The sequence below is a fragment of the Zootermopsis nevadensis genome, unplaced genomic scaffold (genome assembly GCF_977971745.1).
Source record: "Zootermopsis nevadensis isolate Lab colony 2312 unplaced genomic scaffold, Znev_1.0 Znev_ptg000025l, whole genome shotgun sequence".
NCBI classification, from domain to species: domain Eukaryota; kingdom Metazoa; phylum Arthropoda; class Insecta; order Blattodea; family Termopsidae; genus Zootermopsis; species Zootermopsis nevadensis.
In genome coordinates this window covers 13,019,243-13,041,817 of record NW_028259157.1, presented here as the reverse complement: position 1 = coordinate 13,041,817, position 22,575 = coordinate 13,019,243, and the positions used below count along the sequence as shown (strand labels likewise).

Genomic DNA, 22,575 nt, shown 5'->3' with positions numbered 1-22,575 from the left:
CAGATGCGTTTATACACATTTTAGCGACAGTTCAGTGCGTGGTTACACGAGTGAGAACTTGTTCAGCCCTGTTCTGTCATGTACCGGAGGTATTGTTTGTTGGAGCTAGGAGGGGTGGGGTGGTAACTGGGTGGAGACAACTGCGTAATGAGGAGCTCCATCCTTTTTACCAGATATTATTAGGATGGTCAGTTCAAGGAACGTGAGAAGGGCGTGGAGGCGTATAGAAGTGCGTTTATAATTTTGTCTGAAAACCCTGAAAGGAAGAGACCGGACGGAAGACCACTGTGTAGATTGGAGAATAATATTAAAATTGATATTAGGGAAATTGGTATACATTGTGTGAATTGGGCTGGTATGGCACAGGAGAGACTCCTGTAAGCACGGTAGTGTACCTCAGGATTCCGTAACCAACTCAGGAAAACCTTCTGTCATGCTCTAATGGTAGTTGAATTTTCAGAATAGCCGTTTTAATAACTTCTCTGTACCTCATCACATGTCGTCCAACATACTATTCGTTTCTAAAATGCCCATTTGTTTTAAGTTTTTTGTATGGCTGTGATACAAAATGCAGGCGTAATTGGCTTACGACGAATAATGTGAGCGAAATATTTCTGGTTCTCGCGGCAGCAAAATGAAGATGGTTGTCTGCTGGGTCATCAGGGCAATGATCACCCTGCCCTTGGAGGCAGCAAGGACCTCTGAAACGTCGATAAGATTCTACCAGACAACGGTGCAACAACCATCTTCAGTGTGCCTTTCCATCATTTCATGGGTCTTCAGTTATCGAACTAGAAGTATATTCGAGTGAGAACAGTTGAGCAGTGCCCCAGAGCGACGTTTCGTTAGGTTCATCCTTGCACTAATTTCTATTTCTCACAACACAGTCGGCCATTCTTGCACCCACCGGAGACATTGAATGAAGTGTTTCGTTTCGACTACCTGTAGTGCTGGATGGCAGACAGGACAATGCAGCCAGCTGGAGCTTCGGAATGTCTGTTGTGAGATATTCCAGCGTTGCCAGGTTGCAATTTTGAAACATCACAACATGCGCGAGGGTCAAATCATGGAGGACATGTTTTTAATTCTGAATATACTGTACGTACAGAACATCATCTTCGCCGCTCTGAGAACCTCAAGTCTCAAACGGTAGAAACTCGATTAGAGCCGTTTTCTCTGTGCCATGTTCTCAGGTCGTCTGTGGCCGCTCGCCTCGTCATGTGGCCCTACTGAATCAAGGGGGCATTTGAATTGTAAATACGATGCTCGCCGTGGCGTCATTTCGTCACGACGACTTACTAGGCTGTAAATTATCGATACTTAACAGTAGTTGAACTTTGGTGAAGAGGAGGTTACGTGATTGTATTGTTTCTTGGCCTTCGGTACACGGGATTCTGTACGTACAGAACTGTAGCTGAATCATTATTTATCACACTTTCCTTTGTTTAGGAAATATAGTATGTATACCATGCTCTCTCTCTCTCTCTCTCTCTCTCTCTCTCTGTCTCTCTGTCTCCAACTTTGAACATTTGAAACAGTGGATCCCGATTTTCACCAAAATTAGTATGAACGTTATGCCTTAGTGGCCATCACAATCCTGTATTCTTTTATTTTCCTAGTTTATTGATAAGAACCTGGCGGAAAAATGGGATTCGTAGTACTCAGAACGTCCCTGGTTCGATCACAACACTTGCCACCGATATCAGTATAATGAGTGCCAGGGGGGGTTAGAGCCAACTCCTGAAACGTCGTGTTCATTGTTCCTAGATATCCGATTATTCGCATTTAGTGGGAATTCGAGCGTTTAATACTACCTGTGTTCCCGCGAGAAGTAACGTGCTTTTTTCTGACATAATATAGGCAGGTGGGTTCTGCGACGGAGAGATTGACATTTAGATTAGCACGAGAGCACGAAATTAAACTCCGATATTGTTAATTGGTGCAGAAATGAAATCGTAGATGTTTTGATTCTTACCCTTAATATACTTGCAATAAGAACAAAATATAATTGTGCGGCGACGAGCGTAATAACATTTGATAAGAGACCTTTATGACGTCAGTGGGGTGTATAGGGTCCTTAGGGACCGGGGATCCATGCATGGTTGGCAGGAATCTAACGCAGCAGGTGTTTTAAATCGTTTCAGGAGCATTTTGTTCTGAAATATACAAAATCACTCATTAAAAGTTGTATCATTAAAATTCACACAGCATTGAAATTATCGGATATAAATTGTTAGTCGCTTACGCAGTAGAGTTTTGGCTGAATTGTAACTGTCGGATATTCACACGTTGCGTAAATTTGTATCGGCTTATTAAAATTATGTGTCTGGAAACCTCAGTTTGCGCGTGCTGCTGTAACCAGTTTTATGTCTCGTCAGTATTTCACGCATTACGTTTAAACGGAAGTTAACTGCTTAAGCGGCCATTGAAAAGGCTTTGGCCATGTGATCGGCGGACGATAAAAATGAAATTCGCAAAGAATGTTTCGTCGATTAGTTACTGCAGTTGGGTAACTGTGTCCAAATAGGGAAAAACTAATGCATTATTATATTGACCATACTTATAAATAGTAATGATTTGGTGTCATTATACGCCCCCTGACATACGTTGCAGTGGACTTACAATTAACTGGAGTTGCCTCGAATGGTATCTGTTTAGTCTTGTAGGTAATCGACTGATGTTTCAGAGGACTTAGCTGCCTCCAACTTCGACCTTAGTGATGGAAACACTAGTTTGAATTCCTCTGAAAACCAGTCACACTACACGACTCTACATCCCAGGAGATGTTAATTCTATTTCGCTGGTATTTTTGAGTGAATTCTCATATTCTGTACTGCACGGGGTGTGGGGACGCGTGGAACGTGGCAGTGATTCATAAGTCGTTATTACGCATGTAATGATTCTGTTTCACCATTACAACAAGCCCTGATACATGCGTGTTCCAGAGATAGAGGCGTGCTTTGAGGGACTCACATCAGGCATAATGAAAGTGTGATCTGTGGCGAAACAACCATCGGCGTCTGCCGAATACCATCGCATGGCCTGCTCGTATGAATTTGGTGTGTTATTACACAAAGCCACGAAAGGGAACGGGAGGGGAGGTGGCTTTTGGATGAACTCTCGTTCATTCTTAACCTCCCTCTACATGGAGGCGGTCAGTCAGTTTCAAGCTCCACCGCCTGTACGCCTTTACTCCCAGGGGATCCAGCCCCAGTTCCGTTCTGGGTGTGTGATGGCGAGCGCGTATATCGGAAATCGAACTCCGACCGTCTAGTATGCAGTTCATCTCTTTATTGACTGACCAAATTCTACTAATGTGTCTCACAAACAGAATATCCCGAACCACATTCTGGAGTTGCAGCGATGTCTACGTATTGGCATTCGGTGACCACTGCGGGCCAACCACTCATTCAATCACTTGAGATACCTTGACAGCCTCCAGTTGCGGCCGGATGAAAATTCCGACCGTGCACTTACTTAACAGCGAACTTACACACTGACAACTGTGAATGTGAAGATGTCTTCTGGGTCGTAGCGCCGTGTAGTCTGGTAGAAGTTTACCAACGTTTCACAGGTCCCTGCCTCTTGGGCAGATTAATGGCTTTCGAAATTCTTACCCATTTACTGTGGGTGATGTGACCTTATAATCTTTGATGTTCCCTTAGCTATGTAGATTTAACATCGTAAATACCTCGAGAATCATGTTAAATTTGAGGTTCTCACTGCCTCGAGTATGGCTGCCTTCTGATTTGTTTGCTGCCCTAAATAATATGATAAAAGTTAACGGTGCACCAGACAACCGTCTTCACCCCGAGAATCTTCATCAATGTATTTTATGAAATCATAATGCAAGTTCCTCTCCGTGAACGCAGTGACAATTGCTTCTCTGTGTCTGGCTGTGCATAACGAGGTATTTGTTGCTGACCAATTTTAAAAGGAATTATGCAGATTGAGAATTTCTTGTCGTGAGGCGTTTTTTTATGGCTCTCTGCCACAGCGTCTCTAAACTTTATCTGTTACAACATTTTGGCGTCTTTCTGTTCGAGGAAGCAATGCTTCGATATTGTATTCTCTGCTTTCCTTTTGTATTTACGTTCGTTGTGAAAATATTTACAACCGTCAGATGTAGCCCATAGTTAAATTAAAATTGCATCCAGTGAAGTATAATGAAATTGATCCGCGGATTCATACAGAATCCTACTTAATTAAATATGGGGGAAGAGGGATGAATTTGGGGGAGCTGAATTGTGTTTTCTGTGCTCCGTAGCCCGTTGTATTGCGTGTTGGCTTTTGATTGTTCGTGAAAAAAGTAAAAGTTAATTTCTGTAGACCTGATGTGGGAGAGATTTGTTTCCACTGTGAGAAGAATCAGAACAGCTTCGAATGTTCTTTTATGACTACGTCGATTCTTTTCTGTTTTGAATTCCCTTATTTTCACTCGCTAGTCGCTCTGTTCTTAGGATTGTGAACACTGCTTCATCAAACATAGTGTTTCATATAACCTACATCTGTAACCTGAAGAGAATTAAAACTTTCAGTTTCTAGTATAAATATTTTTTTCTCTCTCTTAGTTGCATCTCCTTGTCGAATTGTAGGTAGACACAGACGTTTCGTACAAACATAACGCCTCCACCTTCAGGTCCGAGTCCACGGCCGTGATTCTTCGCTCGTTTCTCCGTAAGGAGAGCAGACTGTAACCAGGGAACACTGCCGCGCTGAAAGGAGGGTTCTGTCTTGGGGGTGAAGGGCGTAATTACACGTTTCGAGGCCTTCCTGTGCAGCTGTACATCTTACAACCGAATGGCTCATCGGTGTGCCAGATCGATATCAAATTTCCTGCTATCTCCCTTGGGAATGTTTGAAAGAAATTTCTGTATTTCGTTACCTACTCTTAGAATTACAACATGCGTTGTGTCTCCGTCCGTCCACGTATAAACATCACGTGGGCCGTAGAAGATTGGTAATAAGTTACGTCGAATGTCAGAATAATAATTTCCTCAAAGAACTCTCCATGGCTTGCATTATACCTTTTTTTTGCATAAGCCTGTGAAAGTATTTAGGCCAGAAAAAACCACAAATTCGTAATTAAATTTGTAAGATAAATTATCAATTTTGAATTGTCGTCATGTTTGTAGTTGACATAAATGTTTTATACAGAATCTCAGCGGAAAATTCACGTTCCTGCTTTCAGCCGTCTAAGTGAAAACTAAATTCAGGTTTCGCGCAACCTCCATGTTACATGTTTTACATTGTAGAGCCGGGATAGCTCAGTCAGTATAGTGACTAGCTACGGGCTGGACGACCGGGGTTCGATCCCCGATGGGGGCAGGATTTTTCCTCTAGCCTCTGCGTCCAGACCGGCTCTGGGGCCCACCCAGCCTCCTCTACAATGGGTACCGGGGTCCTTTCCCGGGGGTAAAGCCGGCCGGGGCGTGATGCTGACCACTCACCCCCATCTAGTGCCGAGGTCAAGGAAGAGAGGAGCTATACCTCCTCTCACCCCAAACGCCTACATGGCGTATAGTGGGACAAACTTTACTTTACTTTACATTGTGCAAACACTAATTTCGTGGTGTAGTACATCGAGAAACCTATAGTCTATGTGATAATTACTAAAGTATCCACTTTTATGGAACCCAAATGCCTGTTTTACTGTGTTCAGAAGAATCTATCACTTACTTAACGCTGTCCTGAATCACTTAAATTTATTAAGTTCTTGTTCTGGGTACTGACGTCGTGCACACTCGTAGGTGTGGACCTGCATTTCGGAGAAACATTATCAGTCTCCAGGGCCTAAGATATAATATGCTTCTTCGAAATGCACGGTGTGGCAACCCAGAAAAACTACATCGCCATCTTCAGCGCCGTGAGAACCTCAAATCGCACACTTAAATTCAGCTTCTTAGCGATCCACTTTAACCGAAAGGCTTTGACATCTGGTAATACGCTGACACTCTACTGTTAAAGACACCCCCCCCCCCCCAAAGATGGAGTACTCAAAGACAGCCCTTTACAGATTGTATTTACTTTTAAGCTTTACGGTAGGCGGCGCTGGTCTGACGTTCGCTATGCCGCCATGTTAAGTGCAAAGTTTCAATGGACTCTATTGGCATGATATTCATTAAAAGTTTAATGTTAAGCAGCCATTTTGATCAAAAGTTATTACCAGGTAGACAACCATCAAAATAAAGTAGCCGTGATTCTTATACTTTTTATTAAATGAGGAAAGTATGTTGAAAGAGCCTTGAATATCATTGCAAGTCGGAGTTGTTTTCGTGGGTTTTAGGGTTGATTTTCTAAAGAAAAATTTCTCTTACAGAGATATGCTTTATTCTATTTCTTTTCTCATTACGTCTGAACGAATGCATAGATGTTATTAATACTCGGTAAGCAGATGATATTTTTAGCATTCGATGCCACTCTTTCCGAATCTCTTGGCTTTTGGCTAAGTTTAAGTTCCTACGAACAATTTACATATAACATGCATAATTTTGGATCTTATTAAAATTAAGTTATTTGGTTATTCCGTCAAATCACAATGTATTTAAAATAAGATAATTAAAATAATTAAAATATCATTCTGTGTTCCATATCGAATAATCGATTTACAATTGGAACAGTTACAACATGTTTCGGTTTTATTAAACCATCATCAGGTGTTAAATTATATTAAATTTAAAACTCTATTACAATTTTGTACAATTTTTCGTAGTGTAGTTTTTTGGAGGTCGTGTCCAGATATTTTCATATAATGGATCAACTTTATTGTTTGAAGTGATGCTTTTGATGTTTACATCGGTCAGAGATGAAATAGTAGACAACACAGTTGTGTCTGGAGGTGATCCAGAAGTATTACCGTATCCGATGAAGGTTTATTACTGAATATGGAACACAGAATGATATTTTAATTATTTTAATTATCTTATTTTAAATACATTGTGATTTGACGGAATAACCAAATAATTTAATTTTAATTTTAACTTGTGTTGGGCAAGGCCGTGGTCTAGGCAACACGGAGTTTTCCTCCGTGGCTTCCCAACAATTACTCCATTCACACACAGAAGAAGGCAATGGCAAACCACTTCTGGATCATCTGCCAAGAACGTATATGAACAGGTCCCAGTCCGAGAAAAGGATGGAAGGATCCTGTTCATATGGACCTGTCGTCAGACAGAACACTAAATAATAATAAGATGAGGTGGTCTAGCGGTTAGAACGCTGGCCTTGTAATCCTGGGGTCTCGGGTTCGATTCCCGGCGGTGCCCGAATTTATAACTTGTGTTGGGCAAGGCCGTGGTCTAGGCAACACGGGGTTTTCCTCCGTGGCATCCCATTCACACACAGAAGAAGGCAATGGCAAACCACTTCTGGATCGTCTGCCAAGAACGTATATGAACAGGTCCCAGTCCGAGAAAAGGATGGAAGGATCCTGTTCATATGGACCTGTCGTCAGACAGAACACTAAATAAATAAATAAAATAATAAATAAATAAATCACAATATGACGCAACTACACTATCTTGTGGATCTTATGTTCGTGTAAGTTGCTCACGAGTCTAAAAGTCTGCAACTAGGTGTTTTTAAACGTCAGTACAATCATATATAAAGCATTGATACTTTATGGACATATATTTCAGTGAACCTCATGTTTGATCTCGAGGAAGGAACGCGGTACAGTACTCGCTGGAAATAAGAAAATGTGCTTTTTATGGACTCCCATTTATCCCACTTTTTCATGAAGTGGGACCTATCGATTTCGCATGCAGTATCGTATAAAATGTTGGCAGTTTTTACGGTCCATGACTCATCATAGGGAAATTATAATAGGAATTACACCGTCGTCGCTTTCCCGTCGAAGGGATGCCATGTAGACATTATGTGACGTCTGCCTTGGGTGTTGGTCATTAGTTACGCCATTCCGCTCGTCACAGATGGACGCTTTCATAAGCTTTATTCCACATGTACAGTCAGCTTTAGTTTATCTTCTTCAGATTTTTAATGAACGCGACCTCGTTAAACATCGCTAATTTGTCACTTGTCATTTTTAATCTCGTTATAAAGGAAAAGTTTGCGAAATGGCGCCTGTCTGACCGTCTGTTTGCAAGTAAGAAGTCGAGAACAGCTGAACGGTGTTCTATGAAATTTTTCACTTGGGAATTCTGCTAAAATATATCGACGCATTTGTTGTTAGAAGATGACTGTTTTCTGGGTTGTTGAGCCGCGTTGATTGGCAGGAGTTTTCCGACGCTTTACAGGTGGTGCTTACTGCCTCCACCATCATCATCACCACAGCATCGTAGGACTGTACTGAGACTGCGAACATCAGGATTCTCTCTCCTTTTTTAAGCGGAGCGTCTTGCTGTGTGTGTGGTGGCGTTACAGGCGTGCCTCGATGTAGAGGTTCGTTTCCCAGTGGAAAACTGTGAAGACTGATAGCGTTGTGCTGTAACTTAATAACTTTATGGGGTGCTTTTGGTGCTGGTATTGGCGAGGGAATAATGACTGATTCCACTGCACAGTAGGTCGGACGCGTTGTAACTCGGTGTTTATGGAGCTTCTGGTTTGGGCGAAGTGGTCCTCGAGTTGAATACGGTCTACTCTTTTGTTTTTATGATCTTATATTGCTACAAGATTAAGTTTTTTTTCCACCTTTCTTCTTAATTGCAGACTCGAGTAAAAGCACGACAAAGTCTGTCTTGAAATGAAAATGCGTGAGGTAATTTTCCGTTTACCAGAAACGCTGAGAAACATTGTACAGTGTCTGTGGCCTGTCACGTGACTATACATTTTCAGGTGTGAGCCCTGAGATATATTGTGGCTTGCTAATTGGCCAACGGGCATCATAAATTAATTTACTTGAAACAAATTTGTTTTTGAACCTTACAAAATTTTGTCGTTGCCATCAGCCAAGACGTTATTGTTTAAGTCACATGTTCCGAATAAATGGAGTTCAGTAGTTGGTACGAGTACACGTAGATGGACGGGTAGTAAGAACGGACAAACGAAACATGGAAGAGAATAAATAAGAATAGAGAGAAGCATCGAGAAGTCTTCCTTGAGGAGCTGATAGTCGCATATCTAGTCAAAATTTCCTACCTTTTATGAAACACGCTTCACGATTATGAACATTTTGCGAATTCTAAAAACAGACTGGTGGGGCAGAGTCATTATTGATAAGCTGATAGTTACAATGCTGTCCAGTGAATTTATTTACGTTCCGGGGTTTGAACCCCGACGGGGTCTCTGCTTCAAGACCGGCTCTGAGACCCCACTCAGCCTCCTATCCAGTCCTTTCCGGTGGGTAAAGGTCGGTCGGGGCCTGACGCTAACCACTCACCCCATGTAGTGCCGAGATTAAGATTGAGTAGGATCTGTACTATCTCTCCCCGCAAGCACGTACGTGGTGTATAGTGGGACAGCTTTTACATGGAACCCGAATGCTCACAGCGTCGCAAAATGCTGCTCAGCGAAATCTTGCGAACCTGGAGACGAGTGTGAGTGATGAGAGGAATGTTTGTGGGACACGATGTCTTCATGCATGGGTCCAAATGCCTCGTCTTTGTAAACAACAGGCTGCCGCTCTCTGAAGTTTCGGGTCCACCCGGTCGTGAGGGCGCCGATGCAATTTTCTGTACCCTCCCGTCACTTCACCCTTTTATCACCCCCCAGTCTCCGCTGGCCGTTGACGTGATAGGGCAGGTGGCTCCTCTAGTCTGCAGAAATTCTCATCATGAAGGATTTAAGGGAAATGACGTCTTTGAGACCCCACATGACGCGACCTGAAAAGTTCGCTAGTTTATGAAGAACGCAATTCTACCGTACACAGACAGCGAATCTGAATCTTTAAAGTTTTCATTTTGTTGTGGACAGCTGACGGAACACTTTTACGCACCCGATGTTCGTCTCCCCCGACTTCATGTGAATTCGCTCCGCTCTTGTGTGATAAACGCGAGGGTGTCGCTGAATCTCTAAAAGTTCGCAAAGTAATTGCGGTTGGTTTTGAATTGCTTCACCGGAGATGACACGACGCATTGGACGTAAAGTAATAAAAGGATTCTTTATTTCGGTTTCACCAGAACTTGCTCTGACCCGCGACGAGTTAGTGATGTGAAAAAGTTAAGAGATCGTCAGTGCCTTCAAAACACTTTATGAGTTGTTGCGTAGGTTTAGATTCTTTAGTACGTCTCTGAGGTTAAGGGAACAACACAGATCGGGAACAGTGCGTTTTGGAGAGGGACGAAGTGGCGGGAAATGCGTGGCTAGGAGCTCGTAATTTGTACACTTCGCGAAATGTGGATTTCCTCTCCCCCCCCCCCCCCCCCCCGTCACTTCGCCCCTCTAAGGTCCAGATACTGTCCTCAGCATCATATTTTCAAAGACGCCTAACTTGCGTCCTTTACGTAATGTGAGGGACCAAATGTTTCACCCGCAAAAAACTGTTGGGGTTTAAGGAACTGAAACCCGTGACTCCGGAACAGAAGCAACGGAGTCATTGGCGATTCAGTGGATTACAAAAAAAATTGTAGAGTAGGTGCTTCAGCGTAAAGTAACCATTTGTGACCTCAGATGCGTTGCTACACTTCATGGGCGTATGAATTAATCCATTTCCACACCACTCATTGGCACTTTTTCCAGTTCGCGTCAAAGTTTGTTTCATCATTGCCTTATTAATTGTCCTTTCTAAATTTTGTGGTACGGCGAATGTAAGGAGAACTCAAAGTAGTCATCTTGGCGTGTCGCGTTTTGGCACCTGTGACGGATTTATCCGCTAATTGCACTCGCTGATGCGCACAGCGCCCGACTATGTAACTTCATTGAGCAGAATCCTGTTCACAGAAACCCACCACTTGTCTCTGTTCTGAGTCAGATGTATGCAACGTTGAATATATGCCATTCTTGTGTTGCTGTTTTAACTTCATGGTGCATATAGCGTCATGAAACAGGTAGAATACCAAGGTTGGTGACCACGCAAGGCACTCGTGGCCTGTTTGAAGGCACCAAACCGGTACACGTGTGAAGAGGACGACAGTGCCGATATTTTAACGAAGAACCTCCCAAAAAACGTGTCTGGAGAGACTGAGGGTAACCGAGTAAATCCTCAGAGGTCGTCCGACCGGAAATGTAACTGGAGATCACCCGAAAACAGAGGAGGAGTGCGGTTAGCGGTTAATCTCTGTTCACCGAGAGGAAAAGCCTTCCATTATCGCGGTAATGGAAAGTAATGGAAGGGTCGGCAGGCTGAGGTGATGGCCGCGCATTTATTGTGAATCGCCTGCCCTCAGAAGACACTTTTCGTCGAGTAAGAAATATTTGCCCGCTTACCTACGCTCGTCACGTACGCTCACTCCATATATTGCACCGCCACGGCTCGCAGACCTTAACGGTTTCTCGGCCACTTAAACTTCAGCAGAAGCTGGTCGTAGTAATATTTAAACATTAAGTCCGTACCGCGAAGAAAGCACAACACGTCTCCGTTAGAAACCTCTGTAGATTAATGTTGTTTAGGGAAGTAATGGCTGTTTATTATCGCCGAGATTCACAGTAAACCCACAAATGTGGCCAAGTACAGTTACCAGTTGTTAAGGTACGTGGTTTATCGGCTCCCGCTGCCCTTTGAAGTCTCAGGGCGTGGAAGTAATGTGAGAGCCTCAAATCCTACCTGAAGAACGGCATCGACGTAACGGAGACGGCATTGACGTAACGGAGACGGAATAACAAGCGGATTTGTAAACGAAAGCTCCGTTACTTGAACTGATCAACAAGCTGTTGGTAAGGCGATCTAATCAGGAAGTGTGATTTTCTATGCATGTAGCACGCGGTCAACATTACGATTGAGAAACCGAAAGCACTCTTTTCCTCTGCGGGGGGCCGCGCAGGGCTCTCCCTGATAATGGAGGCATCAAACACCTCCGAAACTTCGGTCCTCTTTTACGAGACAAGTCGACGCAACGCCCCGGAAGACTAAGTAGGATTTAAGGTTGTGACTACTGTGAGCACGAAAACGGCTGTCTTCAGGGTTCTAGCCCCGTGAAGTCTGTTACAGGCGTACCAACGTTCTAGTCGCCATAGTAACTGTATCTGTAAATCCAGTAGTTCATTTGCTCCGCCTCAGAGCCTCCAGCCTATAATCGTAACGGGAATCGAAGGGACAGATTCGTTGTGACGTCTTCTGACTTATTTTTGGTCTTGAATCTTTGCTGTGCATAATTATGCATCGTTTCCTGAAAATCACGCAGAAGATTAATGTGCCGCGTATTTAGTTGGTAAAGAACGCTTGACGACATGAGATATTTTGCATTAAATGTGTCATTTCTGCGTCGCTGTTTGTGGAGCGCCGCGATGCTATTGTCAAAGTGGATGGGAAATATGATGCTGAATGTCACCCATCTACATATCCTCATTTTTCCAAGGATAATACATTCTCTGTAAATGGATATGCTCGTTTTCTTTGCAGGGGCGGGTTGTATTCATTTGCATCGTCTATGTTAATGTTCTGCACGTCTTTGTAGAAGCCCAGAGAACATGTTGGCCATATTTTAAAGTGATATGCCAAGTTAGGAACGTGCATAATGTGGGTTATATTACCCCCCTCAAACCTGGCATTTTATTGTGAACGAAACTGAACATGACTGTCTTCTGGGTTGTTGCGCCGTGTACTATCGCAGGCAGCAAGAACCTCGGAAACGTCGCTAAAAGTCTATGAGATTACAACCCAGAAGGCATCTAGCTATCTTCATACTCGTCTCCGTGAGAACTTCAGATCTCATGAAACGGGGTTGCATCAGTAATTATTGGAACACGCCCTTGCAGTGGTTTAGTGTTCTGGACGTGGTGTTCGAGGCATTGGTACAGCTGCTTCGCATTCCTGTAAATTGGCTGGGATATCAGCTCTATCCTTTCAGAGTTGTTTCTCATATTTCAGCAGGAATTCGCGGAGTCTTGTTTCTATAAAATGAATTCGTCATGATCGACGTTTCTGCAGACTTGGCGGTGCTAATACTTGTTATGGAACGTAGATGTTTTGCTAAATGCGCTTAGTAAGCACTGATACGTGTGTGAGATACGTTCCTTTGATTATTGTTTCTTATGAAGGTTACGACGTTGTCTTTCATTACAATAACGAAGCTCTTGAATATAATCGATCGTCATTTTAATTAAAACCGACGTTTCGGAGACTGAAATATGTGTCAGGTCAAACGTCCGGAGACGTGGACTAGGTGTATCGATTGGGCAAAACAAAGTAGATTTTACCTGAGGACGCAGACAGATTCCAGTCCTCGAAACGTCGTTTTTAATTCATATCAGGACGCTGGATAATGTCCGAGAAGTTTGTTATTGTGGACTGTCTGATAGATGCGATTCTGCACAGCGAGAGACGTCTAAGACCGGAAAACAACCCCGTCCGGAGTAATAGCGAACACTAGTATGAAATTACTTGCAATTTAGTGGTTCTATTTAACGCGCAAACAAAGGGAGAACACGAACTAATGGAAAGCTGTCTGAGTACTTGTTCCTTGCTGTTGTACGAATTCATTTTGGGTTTGGAGATTCCTGCGTCAAATGCATTTAGATTGCTTGAATTTAATACGGGAGCGATTGAACGAGGACTATTGTAAGGGCTTGAAACCTAGTGAGTGCAGTTTTGTGTGTGTACGAGATCTGACAAATAACCTGACAGGTTCTGTGCGCTCACTGACGATTTGAAAGGCGCGTAATTATTTATTTATAGCACATGTGAAAAGCTTATGTACTACAAAACAGTCACACAACATCAAAGTTTTTTCGCGTGTGGTCACGGGAGTCATACATAAGTTGTTGTTTTAAAATCTTCTTCTGATTTGTGGACAGCGTGTGTGCGCGTCACTGAACTTTAACCTATACGCGTATTGCAGCATCTCAGCGGAGTCCTAATGTCTCGACTGCGACTTTCGGTCCATTTGATTGGCATTAGGGTTTATACAAAAACCGACTTTTGAAAAAACCGGTTTTCGAATTCTAGTATATATAAAAAAATAAAAATAAAAAAGGTTGAACCGGTTTTCGAATTTTTACAAAAAAATAATTAAAATAGTAAAAAATATTTATACTTATTTTAAAAAATTTCAGTTTACATAATATTTATGGAACTACAAAAATAGAACAAAAATAAAATATACTACATACAAAACCAAATAAAAAACTAAAATAACTAAGATCCGTACAAAATATAAATTATAAATTTTTATTTCATTTAGTATTTTTCTTCAGGAAATATGTTTTCAAAAAACATTAAATGTCCGCTGAACGATTATTTAAACTTGTTCTTATTCTAGATACAAAAATGCCTGAAATAGAAAATACTCTCTCACTGGCTACTGAACTTGGTTTTATCGTTTTCAGGGCATCAAATAATAAATTTAAATTCTTTGTTCTTTTATTTTTTGCCTCAAATACTGAAAATTCGGCCTTCATTGTCTTCGGATTTGATTGATTCCAAGTCAAAATGTTAACTTTATTAATTAATTAATTAATGTTTACTTATTAATTCTAGTATATAAAACCGGTTTTCGAATTTTACAAATTTATCCAAAAAAAACCCGGTTTTTAAAAACCGACAAACCCTAATTGGCATCAGTCGGCATCCTGGTCTGTGGACACACACTTCGTGGCAAGCCACCCGAAGCCATCAGCTGTTTGAAACAGAGTGTTCTCAGATTTCTATCCGAAAACGCTCGTCGAATGCAGCAAGAGAGGCTCGTAACATGGCGTTTGCACAGGAGATGTGACGTAATTAAAATGGATGCTAGGGGTGATTGCCAGAGAGTTACGACGAGTGAGTATATTAACCTGCCACTCTAGAGGGCTCTTTATTGTCAGTGCTTGTATAAACAACAGACGCCGGCATTAAAATGGATGTGGAAGTGATGAAGACATCTAGTCAGAAAACTATCGTCTACAGGAAGTCAAATCCATTCATTTGTGTTGTGTTGGATCAGTAACAACTTCCTCGAAGTAATAAGCTGTCGTTTGTAGTAGATGTTGAGTGCCGGTAAAACGGCGTGTTTCTGCGTCTGCATGCCCGAGTCTCAGAGTGTATTGAACCGGTTGTTAAGAAAGTGAATTGTTTGGGCGTGAACCGGCTAATGATCGCGTCTTAAGACATCCTGTAAAAGTGTCGCAGAAATACTTTGCCTCGTCTGAGCGTGTGGACGAACTCGAGAACCGGTGACCAAATTTTCATGAGACGTCACAATGCGGGATTTTACTAAAATTGATAGACATATTGCATGAAAAATTTGATATTCTGTGCGTTTTGTGCGTGTTACGTGGGCCATTTAGGAAAAAATGAAACGTGTTTTTCTCGTTGAGGTTGAGAGCTTGTTCTGCGTTCCTCGAATTCCAATGCACAAAGTCAGAGGTGTAGCCTCTGTACGGCGTGGGCGCGTCGTGTGTTTGTAATCCCGTCGTGCTCAGAACTAACCCGAAAGGGTAGCTCAGCGGTAGAAACGGCCAGTGAGTCACTTTTGTACATTAACATACGAAACACATCTCGTAAGAGCTTTTGTTTCAGGACGAACGAAGCCAGCCGCGGTGTCTGAATGAATATTTATGCCTTCATTACGCGAAATTATGGAATTGCGTAAACACCACGCCATAAAAGTGTGGGTACAGGCCCACGAATTTTTGAGCTGTATCCAGTCGGGTGCTTGTTAATTTACTAAGTAACTATTATTATTATTATTTAGTGTTCTGTCTGACGACAGGTACATATGAACAGGATCCTTCCGTCCTTTTCTCGGACTGGGACCTGTTCATATACGTTCTTGGCAGATGATCCAGAAGTGGTTTGCCATTGCCTTCTTCTGTGTGTGAATGGGATGCCACGGAGAAACCGGGGAAGCCCCCGGAGGAAAACTCCGTGTTGCCTAGACCACGGCCTTACCCAACACAAGTTATAAATTCGGGCGCCGCCGGGAATCGAACCCGAGACCCCAGGATTACAAGGCCAGCGTTCTAACCGCTAGACCACCGTGGCTCTACTAAGTAACTAAGTAAAGTTATTTCATTACAATCTCAAAAAAGAGCCAACCACTAGAAAATATTTGCACCCACATAAGGCATTATATTTTAATTATTTATAATTTAAACGGTTTAATGTGTGTTACATATGTTTTGAAATAAAGTGCGAATCCTAACATACCGATGTTGATTCTGTCGCATTCAGAGCGGGGTGTACAGGTTCGGACACTTTTCGAAATGTCTGCGATAGTATAAGAAATTGTGGTGCTGGCTGCGGTATGGGGTTTGTTGTGGACAGAGTGCTCTTCGGTATTGTGACCAGGGGGATGGCATGGTACATTAGTGTGCATTTAGCTAATGGGAGGACTGGTAGATAAAGAGAGTGGTAGTTTGATTTAGTAGAGAAACGTGAATAGGAAGACGGTATCGCCGGTTGACAGACTGACGCGCGCTCACACATAGATAAATACATACATGGCAGGTGGATTTGTGGGGTGGGCAGGGAGGGACACCGTTGCATATGTAGGCATACAGCCGAATAGTTGGACAACAGACAGAACGCAGGAATTAGAATGGTTATACTGTTTTCCGTTATGTTATTGTTTGCTTTAAAACCGGTTCGGGTGTCGAAGAGAAAGGAAGTCTTCATAACGACGCATTCTGATGCAAATGAGAGGAATATTCTGTTATGGCGCCGGCCGAACGTGCACATCTTCCGCGTCACGTGCAAGCCAGACATCGTGGCCTCCGATTTGTATTCAGGGGGTGACGTGTTCGAATCTTGTTCCATACACCGGATATCCTGACAGGGTATTCTTCTCAGCCCCCCCCCCCCCCCCCCCCCCCCCGGCAGACCGGTGTTGGAACTGTGACATTTGAAGGTTTCACTGCGTTGAAAATGTGATTTATGGTCGTCTGTATTGGTTTTGTAGGTGGTTACCCGCGTTTCGGTGTAATGCGTCACCTCCAACTTCAGAGTTCGCTCATTAGCGAGTAGGCAGAAATTAAAATTTGGAAATGCTTGAAACAAGGTTGTCGAACACTAATTCACAGCGCACAAAGTAATCGCCAGGGAGAAATTTACCCAGGAAGACGAAGGAACCAACCGCAGCATTCGCAAAAGGATTTTCCTCATAAGCAGGGCGAGATGTCCGTTGCTGGGAATAGCGAGTGATGGGGCAGGACTCTCTCTGACTCAGGGTCAGAGGCCAACGCCCTACCGTCGTGACTGTGAGGGACCGGACGGGTTGGTCGCCCAATTATTCACGTCTCTCAGCTTCACCGTAGCGTGTGGGGTGTGAGATCTACGACTTCGGGGTTAACTAGCTCATCTTGTCAGTTGCACGACCGACTGCAGGAGGAGATGACCAGAGATCGGGACTCGCAGTTAAATTTTGCCTTGAGAATTTAATTAGAAAAAGAACCATGTTTACTTGAGAAGATAATATTAAAATTGATCCTGGATTCGAAGACGATGGGAATATATTGTGGCCGTTTTGAAGGCTGTATCCTAGCATAAGCATGTTGTAGTAAAATAAAACCACGAGAACTGGTCAGCCTGTGCTCAGGCGGATTTGAGAAAAAGAAAACCCGACATTTTAAGGATGCAAAGGTGATCGATATTATTGACAGATGAGTCAGCGATAACAAGTATATTATCAGGAGTCGTAATAGATCTTTGGAGAATAATTTGCAGGAATGTGTGCTGAATTTAAAGAGACTGGGACACGATTCAGTGGGGAGAATTTTGGGATGAAATTCGCCTTGGAGCTCAGCAAGGGCAGAGATTTTACGGGCAAGAAGATTCACGTCGAGTACAGGAAGTAATGTTAAGTTAAGAAGTCGTAGGATGACGATGGATTCACACACTTTTGCTTCTCGCTTCTGCATGGTGGACATTTGTTAACCTTATAGTTCGTATATGATACTGAGTGCGACGTGATCGTTTGCTGTTTGGGAATTCGCTTGGATACATGGCACTGAAAATTGTTTCGCCTCAGTACTCTGGTGATTTATTAACTCACCTTTTGGTATTTATCAACAGAATATGTCTTCACGAAACGGTCAGCAGGTTGAAAGGGGCGAAACCACATTGGCAGTGTAGTACATTTCAGAAATGCCGATGCGCACGGATATATATAAGACATTGGAATGAGAGTTGTATGTGAAGAATGGCCCGTGGGACGCCCATGGCAAACTATGTGACGAATACGTTTGTGAAACCATAAGAAAGCTTAATGAAGAATGATTGATGATTTTTCCCATAGTGATCGTCGCTTACAGTATACTAACTCTGTGGAGCATAGCCCGTCCGGAGACGCTGATAGTCACTCATATAGTCAAACATTTCTCTGTCTTCTCTCTACCCTATTTCCTTGAGATATATTTTAATATTATCTTCCCGTCCACGCTTATTTATATCTATTCTTCCGATCATTACCGTTTTAGCATTTCTTAAACCACTCATGCGTGATACATGTGTAAGATGTCTATAGGTTATCCTTTGTGGAACTGTTGAAATACTGCAGTATCAGACACTGAAAATAGTGAGTCCCATTTGTCAGATAATAGATGTGTTAAGGGTGAAAGACGAAACCGTGGCTGAGGAATGGGAAAGTTTGGAGATTATGGTCATGATATTGAAAATTGTTGTAACGCGGTTTAAAAGTGCAATTCATGCCACGGGGCCATGAGCTTCGTGGAACCATGTGGGTCGCCGATCATGCCAAGGAACGTTGGACACTTAATGCATGTGCTCACTGGCTCATTCGCTTTACCGGACACGAGAAGACGTTGACCCCACGAACTTTTAGTATGGGTGTCTCGAACGAGACACCTGCTGGAAGTGAGGATAATGATGATGGGTAGCTAGAAGATCGTTTAACGACGTTATATCAACTGGAGAGGCGGCTTAGTGAACAGAGAAGTGCAAGTCCGTGAAGGTTTTTGGAAACGAAAATATATTTTCGGAATGTTTATTGTTTGTACGAATTTCATTAAAATTGTACCGGAATTTCGTGCCGAAGTGACTGTAGGCGTCTATGAAACAGAACGCAAAGCATCAGTCTTAGTTTCCCCGTAATTTGTAGTTGTTTCCGCTGTAGCGTCGGGACTCGTCCGTCCGGTTTTGTCTATCTGTAGCGTCTTCCGTCAGATAGTTGCAACAGAGACCTTTGACCTCATCGTCGAAAGGGACTGTGAATACCATCGTTAACTTTGATGCTGACGTTGTTTTTCGTGATGTGGCTAAAAAAAACACATTTGTTAACGTTTCGGAGGAACATACACCTCTGTCTTCAGGGATGAAGATGGAGGCCTGAAGTTGAAGGTAATTTTTACTCCGAAACGTTTGCATGCAGTCAGCTGACAACACGGCCCAGCTGTCCTCGTGACAGCCACCTGTAAGGCAGAGGGATGACTCTGTAGGGCTGCTAGGCACGAAGCGATAGCGGCCTGCCGATGATTGAGGCAGCAAGGATCTCTGAAACGTCGGTAAACAACCCAGAAAACATCCATCTTCAATAGAGGTCTGTTGCGATGTACTATCGCAGCATTCGCTTGGAAGAGCCGGGACTTCACTAAAATCTGTCCTGTGCTTATAAGTGGGTTTCAAACCCCAAAAGAGATCCAACCTAGCGTTGTCCGAGAGCAAGACAAATTCCAGAGATAATTGAGGTGCAGATACATCTGATATGCAAACTAAAAGGACTCTTTTCAAAAATATTTTAAATTGCTTAAAGGCTTCACGCGAAGTTGTCTGCCGTTCTTCACAGAGTAAATCATCGTAGCCTTTGTTCTGGAGCTACTGGAAGCAGGTGGAAGTCAGCGAACTGCAGCTTTCGCCTCACCTTGATCTTGGTGTGTGCATAATGACATTACGTAAGCCGAAGCATTTCAGCGAAGGTAAAGGACATGGGTGTTGATCTCGGCGCTGGCGGGTGAAAGTGACACCCAAGGTTGTCCGGTAGAAGCTGATGCCTTCTCCAGAAACACGAATTGCAGGTGCTGAAGACGTCGGTGCTATTGTTCTGGGTCGTGACGCCGTGTCGACTTGCACGTAGACTTCAGCGTTTCGGAGGGACATACTGCCTCCATCTTTGGGACTGGACATTAGTTTGATGCATTGCACGGATGAAAGACTTTCATCTTTCAGAGAAACACCGCTGATTTATTTTTGTTTTAAGTGCAGGGTAAACGTAATTATACAAAATCCTTTGCTTATTTGCGTTGACTGAATCATGTTGCTTGTTCTGTTTCAGGTAAGCTTGCAGCTCAACAACACTTCACTTTGTAAGTAGAATTTTCAAGTAGTAATGTATTTGTTAGGGTTCAGTTGGCTGTTTTACGTCAACTTTAGAATATTTGACATAATTTTTCCATGTTTCGCGTCAGCATGTAATTTAACATTTTCTTCCCGAGGATAATACGGACTGCCCTTGTCTTGCTCTTAATTTAGGAAGGAGATGGCCTTGTTCATGTACAAAGGTGTCTTTACGCGCAGCCTTGGGCCATTCTGATTCAGACACGACGTACATGTTACTTTATTCCATGACTAAAAGACGAGTTTTCCGCATGTCGTTTCGGGAACTAAACCCAGATCACAGCCTAATTGTATAGGGAGTTCAATAGCTTTCCAAACTCCAAAGCTATATTCATATTAAAAGGAGACCCTGCAAGATTATTACGCGTTGTAGATTTGGGATGAAGAAACCAGCTGTTTCTTCATGAAAAATGACGAAATTGTGTGGCAGACTTCGTTCAAATGCAAGACGATTAAAGATTTTTCTATACTAGATCTTATGAAAAACAAATGTCAGCTTGTTATAAATGCAAACACCTTCTCCGCGCTTTGTGTGTAATAGTCTTATATATTATATTTCACAAGACACTCCTTTGTTCTTTAGTGCATGGGCTTGGTCGTTTTGATGCTTCAAAGATGCTGTTAGCAGGAGAAACATTTCGGCTGAAATCCGCTTCCGTGCTGTATATAAGGAATCCGTTTTGTAAGGCAATACACGCCTTGATTAAATTTTATAAAGCCAGGAAGCTCGTCTCCGGAAGGAATTAATACAGTTGGAATGTCGATTTGAGAGAGTTACTTAGTTCCCGGTTACTGATTATCCCACGCTGATTATTTATCTTTTCTCGCTCATTCTCCGTTGAGCATGAGCAACTTCCATGGCAATGCCGCCCGTTTAAATTCTTCCGTCTGAGTCCCTCTGTCTCTGAAAAGCAGGGAAATATATTAGTCCGTCTGCTAACACGCAAAAGGCGCACTGTGACAAGCATTCGCTTCAGGCGAATGTTGGAAAGTGTATGAATAAATACGCAGCAATTGGTGTAAAAGCCCGTTGACATTCAACGGGAATGATTACTTTCCGTGTCTCAGCACCTTTTTTCGTTAGGTCTATGCACCCTTCCTCCTTTTCGCCGTATTCCTTTCCTGTTTCCGAAGATTCAGCTAATGGAAAACTAAGCCCTGCTACATTAACCGCGAAGCTGTGTTACTATCAGTGAAGGTTGCTTACTGCAGGTGTCTGTCGGAAGTAACACGAGTCAGCGAAGTCACCGCGCCCTGTCGCTCACCTGTAAGGGCGAGTGCTCCGTGTGTCTCTTGTTCTCACTATCTTTAGCTCTTCCTTATGACTACTTTCGCAGGCGTTAAATAAGATTAATAGATGAATTAATTGTCGAGAGTAGCAGATCGAAGTTTCGTTTGCTCCCATGCTGTTGTGAGAGTCATGGTGTCTTGCCATTTATTTATTTAGTGTTCTGTCTGACGACAGGTCCATATGAACAGGATCCTTCCATCCTTTTCTCGGACTGGGACCTGTTCATATACGTTCTTGGCAGATGATCCAGAAGTGGTTTGCCATTGCCTTCTTCTGTGTGTGAATGGAGTAATTGTTGGGATGCCACGGAGGAAAACTCCGTGTTGCCTAGACCACGGCCTTGCCCAACACAAGTTATAAATTCGGGCACCGCCGGGAATCGAACCCGAGACCCCAGGATTACAAGGCCAGCGTTCTAACCGCTAGACCACCGTGGCACCACGTCTTGCCATATGCTATGTTAAAATAGGAAACATTAAAACACAATCTTACCCGCTACCTCCCGTGTTCTTATTGGCCTCAATATCGAGCTTGCGCTCAAGAACGACATTTGGTACGGAACACCGTTCGACGTATCGGGTACCCTGGGTTTTCTTACACCCCGATATTTCGGAAATTTGGAAGACTTTGCCCAGCTAAGATGGCGTCTGCCAACTGGCGCCGCTACGTCACGGCGTAGAATAAAACTTTGTCGTGCCTCGTGTCGTCGAAGTAATAAAAGCGTATCGTAGTGCAGGGCGAGTTTATGGCGTGTTGGCGTAGTAACAGGAAGTGGTCGTAAAAGGTGGGGAGTGCTAATAGTGTTTGAATTGGTACATGAAAACAGTCTGTGTGATCCGGTTCGTTATTCACACGTATCGATATCAGCAAGTAATATGTCCGAAGGTAAAATGTTGGCAGCACTGTAGGAGGTGGAGATATAAACAGCGCGGGGCTTCCCTCATTTGTTTCTAATTCATTTTTA

The 22,575-nt window shown here is 43.1% G+C and overlaps 1 protein-coding gene across 3 annotated transcripts in view; it reads left to right on the top strand.

The window, feature by feature from the left end:
* Window positions 1-22,575, top strand: part of LOC110836381 (ribonucleoprotein PTB-binding 1) — a 135,277-nt gene that overhangs the window by 57,451 nt on the left and 55,251 nt on the right. The window contains exon 3 of one of the 3 annotated variants that reach the window (XM_087355864.1): window positions 20,259-20,289. The exons of the other annotated variants lie outside the window; for them this stretch is intronic. The gene's annotated coding sequence lies outside the window, so the exon portion shown is untranslated. The remainder of the gene's footprint in view (window positions 1-20,258; window positions 20,290-22,575) is intronic. 3 annotated transcript variants of the gene reach the window in all.